The following is a 7,771-nucleotide window of genomic DNA, read 5'->3' as shown; positions in this document are numbered from 1 at the left end:
TTCTTGTTGCTGATGTTGTTCTATTCATGTTGGAATGTTGATAGTTTATTTTGTTTTTCCATGCTTTTCCATAGACCTGCCAGAACTCTGTAGGCCCACTAGGTGTTCTAGCTCCCCTGGTTGAGAACCATTGTTCCACAGCCTCCTGTCTCATCCCCAGTTGAGGGAGAGCGACATTGTTTGAAACTCTATATCAAAGACCTGGAAGACTTTGAATTCGCATGGCTACACCCTGCCTGAGAAAAACATTTGTGAGTTTCAAGAGGGAGGAAAAAGGACCTTAATCACTGCAAGTCTGTAGAAGATTTATACTTTAACTCTGCATGACAGGCTTGTAAAATACATTGTTTTTAGTAGTAGGACTCAAGGAGAGGATTTACAGTGTATCATGGAGTCTCTCATATGATATTCTCTCCATGAGTACAGCGGTTGTGTGTGTGTAAATGTGTGAGCGTGTTTCTGTGTGTAATTGTGTTTTGCATCTGTGCCATAGTGTTCCGTGAACCTTGTGGACTCTCTTCTCCAGGATACCTATGGATGGGTCCTACCTCTCTCATGGACACTCATTTTTTAGGGGAAGACCTGCATGTTGACATGATCAAAAGAGTTCACGAGTGGTGGCCTGCGGTTACTCACTACTGTAGAATGGATGTTATAGTTTCAGCCAATCAACATCCAGGATCCAAACTACCTGTGTTATAATACCTCTTTGAGATAAAGGTTTGCTCTTTGACCAAAGTCCAGTCAGTGAAATCATCTGCCACATCTCTCCATCTCCTCGTGGGACCTCTGCTGCTGCACTGGTAAAAACTATTTTTTTAATCAATATATTGTATTTCACAACATTCCTTGTGTTAGATAATGTGTGTTGCCCACAGTATGTTGATTGATTGATTTGACAATAAACAATCCAAAACAACCGTGAAGCTTACACGCTAAGTACCACAAACAAAGACAACTTCCCACACAGAAAGGAGGGAAAGGGCTACCCTAAGTATGGTTCCCAATCAGAGACAACGATAGACAGCTGTCCCTGATTGAGAACCATACCCGGCCAAAACATAGAAACACAAAATCATAGAAAACAAAACATAGAATGCCCACCCCAAATCACACCCTGACCAAACCAAATAGAGACATAAAAAGGCTCTCTAAGGTCAGGGCGTGACAGTTGGTGTTATAATTCATAATAATATTATGAATCTCTGTGATGGTAACTAGTTGGTACTCATTTCATCATCAGGGCATTCAGGTTAGTAAGGATGTATGCCTCCTAGTAGATGATGATGAGAAACAGTAAAATTAGATGCACTTGGAAATAAACATTTGGAACTTAATAGTGGTCAACACAGAACTTGCAAGGAGAACTTTCTGGTGTCTCTTTTGAAAAATACGTATCCTGGAAAGAGAAAAATAAAGGTTAAATTAGATTAAATAAGCCTGATTGAAGTATTGGCCAGACAAGCAGAAGCTAGGGAATAGTGGCATTATATTATGGAAGCCTTATGTTCCACATAGGAATGAAGATGACTAAGTAAGTTAATACGTTTTGAAAGGCCACCTGGCTTTTATATTTGCTGCTGTTGACTATGGCAATTGGGATTACAGTGATTGTGTAAACCTAGTCCATGGATAGCCTCTGACCCAGTCCTTCACTGGCAGATTGACTAATAAAAGAGCAAACAAAGACTTAACTACCTGTATATCTGAACTAAAGGAACTGAAGGAGAGGGAGGCCAAATATGTAAATAGGTGAATAGGTAGGAGGGGTGGAGAGGAGGGGGCAGATACAAGAGTACATTTTTTTGGTGTGTCATTCAACAGCCAGACCTGTAAAATTACAAAGTAGTTTCTCAACCTAAACATTTAGTTAAAACACAGTGTCTGCATTTATTCAGCCATACATACTGTCCACACACATACATTCACTTACAGATGCGTACATGGTGGCTCCACCAACCAACATGTCAGCCATCTTGGGCCAGTGCCCCAGGAAGAGTGACTGTGACAGGATGTTTAAGTTCTACATGGCTGTCTCTGTCCTTGGGGCCTGTGGGGGCAGTGGGGATTAGAATCACTTTTGTATCCCACCTGGGATTGGAATCACTTTTGTATTGATTTGTTTGCAACCTTTGTTTACCCTCAATGTGTTGCTTTTATTTTGTTTCAGATCTATACACCCCGATCTATACACTGGCTCTTGGAATGCAGACATTGATAGTCAGAACTCTGGGTAAGTAAGAGAAGTTTGTGGAAGGTATGAACAATCTTAGAACCTTGAGGAACATTCTCAAAATATTACATTTTCCTTCAATTTTTATGGTTGATGAACTTGAGGAAGTAAAACACTTCAGTAACTTGTGTGTGTGTTTGCAGGTGGAATCCCTCCCCCTATCTACTTTGGAGCTTTACTTGACAGGACGTGTCTAAAGTTGGGTTTTAAAGTGATGTGGAGGTCAAGGAGCATGCAGACTCCACGACTCACACGCATCCAGGTACCGGCAACTGAATTCAACTGATAAATTGATGGTTGGATGGACTTTATTATAACATCTTTCGAAAAACATTCCTGGGTCTGATCTATGGTCTATACGGCCTGAGCTATCTGCTGTGGGGGATGCTGTACCGGCAGCTGTCCAAGCGGCAGAAGAAGTTGGCACTACGAAGCCAGGCCAAGGCTACAGCACTGGAGGCCAACGGGAACAACAATCACAATGGACATGCCATGGTCAGCATTTTTAAGAACAAAGATGATCTGGACAGGGACGGGGAGAGCACTATCTGAGATACCGAAAAGAGGTTTCCAAACCAATGGTTTCTGATCCTGTTTTATGCCATGCCCATGATCCACCCAAAGTGTTTTGGGGTATTTGGTGACCCACTTGTCAAATTAACAAGTAGATTTTTTTGCCACAACTCGGTACGGTCTTAAGCCAAGACCCAGTGCATTGGTAGGAATAGGTCGCTATTTGGGTAACAATGATTTTGCTGCTAGACTTCTTCGACCGAAGCCCTGATGCATTTACCATCCTCTTAATGTTAAAATGTGATCCCAATGAAGTATTTCTCCATATGAGTTCATTGAAAGTAGTTTACCAACCACAACCACTATTACGTGTTTCTATCACCCCCTTTCCTATCTGAAGGACCCTTGTACATACTATAAACCAAAAACCTCTTACAACTGCTTTCAAAACTCGACTTCTGTCCTATTTCAATTGCTCTCTTGTTACATACACTGCCATGCAAAAGTATTCACACCCCTTGTATTTGTTCACATTTTATTGTGTTACAAAGAGGGATTAAAATGTATTTAATTGTAATTCTTTTGTCAACATTACTACAACAAAATACTCCAATGTCAAAGTGGAATATCTTAATTAAAAAAAATATATAAATTTAAAAAATCATAACTAAAATATAGTCGTTGCATAAGGATTCAGCCCCTTTGTTTAGGCAAACCTAAATTAGTTCAAGAGTAAAATGAGGCTTAATAAATCACATAATAAGTTACATGGCCTCAGTCTGTGTGAAATAATAGGGGTTGACATGATGTTTGAATGACTTAACCTTCCTCTGTCCCCCATACATACATCTTTAACGTCCCTCAGTCAAGTATTGAATTTTGGGCACAGATTCAACTACAAAGACCTTTTTGAAAGCCTCATAAAGATGGGCAGTGATTGGTGGATGGGTAACAATAACAAATCAGAAATGGAATATCTCTTTAAAGCATGGTCAGGTTAATAATTATGCTGTTAATAATTATGCTGTGAATGATGTATTAAACCACCCAGACACATCAAAGATACAGTCGTCCTTCTGATCTGAGCTGCTGGACAGGAATTAAACTGCTCAGGAATGTTACTATGAGGATATTGGTGATTTTAAAACAGCCACAAAGTTCCATGTCTGTGATGGGAGAAAACTGAGGATGGATCAACAACATTGTACTGACTCCACAATAATGAGTGAAAAAAATACAAATATAGAGAATATCCCAAAACATGCATATTGTACACAACAAGGCACTAAAGTAATACTGAAAAAATGAAAAAATAACAGTTTTGGCCTAAATGCAGAGCCTTATGTTTGGGGCAAATCACTGAGTAACTGACTCTTTATTTTCCCACATTGTGGTGGCTGCATCATTGAATGGCTATGCTTTGACCGGCAAATACTGGAGAGTTTTTCAGGATTAAAATACATGGGATGGAGCTAAGCACAGGCAAAATCCTAGAAGAATACCTGCTTCAGTCTCCTTTACACCAGAGACTCTGAGAGGAATTCACATTTCAGAAGGAGACTAACCAACAACACAAGGCCAAACAACCCAAGGAGCTGCTTACCAAGAAGTCAGTGAATGTTCCTGAGTGGCCAAGTTACAGTTTTGACTTAAATCTGCTAGAAAAGCTATGGCAAGAATTGAAAATCACATGTGATCACATGCGATTTGATGTGAAGTTAATGTGATAACATGTGACATGTGAAGCAACATGTGATAACATAAAGCTACACGTGACAACATGTGAGAACATGATCTCATGTGAATTAAATGTAACATGGGGATGCAACATCTCAACATGTGATACATGAAGCTATACGTGACAACATGTGAGCCTTTGAAAATAAAATCTTGTGAAATAAATGAAAAAGAAATGTGACAACATGGGGATGCAAAATGTCAACATGTCATACCATGACACTACACGTGACACCATTTGAGCACTTGAAAACCCAGGTGTCTTAAATGTCAATTACAATATTTTAGGGGTGTGCAGGAGAGTCTAAAGATGAGGAAAGTGATGTGTTCATGGTGGTTGTGAGGAACTGTGAGGGGAAATGGGAATCGTGGTCTGTTGCACCAGTCCTGTTCCTAGGGGACGGTTGTCTAGGGCAAGGACTGGGATGGGGGGTTGGAAAGGAACTAGAGGAATGCGCAATGATAAGGCCACTGACCGGTCTAGGAAATTGCCTGCAGCACCTGAGTCCACTAGGGCAGGACTCAGTGGGGGGCCAGGATAGTCAGGGAAGGTGACAGGGAGGAGGACGGGCTGGGTGGGTGGACAGAGAGGAGCAAGGCATGTCCACGCCTACCTGGGAAGGTGACAGGGAGGAGGACGGGCTGGGTGGACAGAGAGGAGCAAGGCATGTCCATGCCTACCTGGGAAGGTGCAGGAGCCCTCCTCGGCCTGTCGCTTCCTCGTCTGGTTCTCCTTCTGTGTCAGGTGTTCCAGGGGTGCTCCCCGCAGTAGGAGCAGAGACCCTGTTGACGGCGGCGTTGACGTTCCTCAGGGGGAAGGTGCGTCGTGCCCACCTCCATGGACTCAGTCACGCTGGAGGTTCCTGGGAGAGACCCGAACCCCCGGGATGGGCAACGACGGGCACGCATGAGAGTATCCAGGCGGATGGCCATGGCCATTTCCGAAACGTAGCAATGTTCAAGACATGGATTTCATGTTGTAATGTTAACAAGGTACCAAAAAGTAGTTCGAATGAATGTTTTCATTTTATTATCTAAACAAAACGTGTTTAATTTTTATTAACCTTTATATAACTAGGCAAGTCAGTGAAGAACATATTCTTATTCACAATGATGGCCTACTCCGGCCAAAACCGGATGACGCTGGGCCAATTGTGCACCGCCCTATGGGACTCCCAATCATAGCCGGATGTGATACAGCCTGGATTCGAACCAGGTGCAATAGTGACACCTCTTGCACTGAGACGCAGTGCCTTAGAGTGCCACTCAGGAGTTTAAAAAGTGAAATGGTTGTGGAAATCAGCCTTGTTTGCATAGTGATGACGAAGAGAACGTAATTTAGGCTGTAATGATCTCCAAAATTCTAATCATTAGGTCATCACACCGTTGATATAGCAACGGATGCTAATAGTTTATCGAATCCCATTGTGACGTAGAGGGGGACACTATTTGGCATGACAGGGCCCCATGCAACTCTCCACATATATCCACCTCAAGCTGGTCACAGGGAGCCTTTGGCCATTCCACTGGTGTCAGGGGTGCAGGAGTGGTTCTGCCTGATTTCCCACTCATCGGGCATGCTGTGCAGTCCTTCACAAGTCCTCAATATCACTGTCAATATTTCGCTACCAGACCGTGTCCCCGCGCCTTTGCTTCCCCTTAAAGATGCCCAGGTGCCGCTCATGTGTCATGCGAAGCGCCCGCACTTTCAGGACCTCTGGAATCAGGGTGCGATGTCCTCTGGTGATGCAAACTTCCACCCAGCACGAGACCTCATCTCTCGCGCTGTAGAATGGCAGTAATGCAGTGCTAAACAAAACTGTGGCCACCAGACAGATTTTGACAACAATGCTAAAAAAATGACAGATAAATTCAAAATGAGAGGCTTCAAGGACAAACCTCTTGATGCTGCAATGATAAAAATATCTCAAAAACCAGGAGAGGAATTGCTAAAAACAATGCAAAAAAAGAAAGTGTTCGGAGAAAATGAAAGAAATCCTGAAAAAACACTGGCTTTCTGCAATTAGACAAAAAACAAATGCACACCTCTTCAAGGAACCCCCACTGGTGGTCTATAAGCGTGGTCCCAATATTGGAGATAGCATGGTGAGATCTGATCTGTCCCCTGAGCCCACTCAGACACTCTTGACACCCATTCCAAATGGGAACTACAAAATGTGGCTCATGCCAACAGTGCAATAGCACTATAAAAACATCCTTCAGACACCCACATACAGGTCAAAAAATCACTGTTAGGGGTATCATCTCATGCAAGACAAAGGGAGTAATCTATCTCATAACCCATTCATGTGGGAAAGCCTGCGTAGGACAAACGAAAAGACAATTAAAACAACGCATAGCTGAACACCACAGCTCAATCAGGTGTAAGAACATTGACTATCCAGTAGCAGTTGAAGCGAACCATCCTATCTCCTCCCTCAAATACACAGGCATTGAGCACGCTGCACTACCAAGCAAAGGAGGTAACATCGAGATCCAACTACTACAAAGGGAGGCTTACTGGATATTCTTTCTAAACACATTCTGGTCTGGTGGTCTGAATATTGACTTTGATCTCAGGCCCTTCTTGTGAACAAGTCTTATCAATGGACATATTATTTCTACAGCATATCAGCAGACACCCAATATGTTCCCCCTGTTATTGATGCTTATTATTATGGTTGAACCAAAAGATTACATGTAACAAAAAATAATAGGAAATAGGAAACAATTAAATATATATGTGAAATTGAATTAAACAATAATGTATGTTGATGTTAATATTATGTACAATATTTAATTGTGTTACCATATGATAACACTTGCCTATTATTTTCAATATGCTACAAAAACATTTTTTTAACAGTTTCACTCAATCAATTCTAATTCTGCCACGACTTCCACCGAAGGTGGCTCACCTGCCTGTTCGGGCGGCGCTCGGTGGTCGTCGTCACCGGTCTACTAGCTGCCACAGCTGCCACATCCCCATCAGAACCAAACATAGACCCGTTTAACTGAAAACAAACACCTTGTAGCCTCAAAACATGGTTAACTAGAATTTTTACATAATGGATGGCCAGACCTTGTATCTGGGCTCCCGCGTGGCGCAGTGGTTTAAGGCACTGCATCTCAGTGCAAGAGGTGTCAGTCCCTGGTTTGATTCCAGGCTGTATCACATCTGGCCGTGATTGGGAGTCCCATAGGGCAGCGCACAATTGTCCCAGCATCGTCTGGGTTTGGCCTGGGTATGTCATCATTGTAAATAAGAATTTATTCTTAACTGACTTG

The 7,771-nt window shown here is 42.5% G+C and overlaps 1 pseudogene; it reads left to right on the top strand.

Moving 5' to 3' along the window:
- Positions 1–1,943: 1,943 nt before the first annotated feature.
- On the top strand, positions 1,944–3,196 carry LOC112215053 (annotated as a pseudogene).
- The last annotated feature ends 4,575 nt before the right edge of the window (positions 3,197–7,771 follow it).

Source organism: Oncorhynchus tshawytscha, linkage group LG15 (genome assembly GCF_018296145.1).
Source record: "Oncorhynchus tshawytscha isolate Ot180627B linkage group LG15, Otsh_v2.0, whole genome shotgun sequence".
Taxonomy (NCBI): domain Eukaryota; kingdom Metazoa; phylum Chordata; class Actinopteri; order Salmoniformes; family Salmonidae; genus Oncorhynchus; species Oncorhynchus tshawytscha.
The sequence above is the reverse complement of the archived record's forward strand: the minus strand, read 5'-3'. Positions and strand labels throughout refer to the sequence as shown.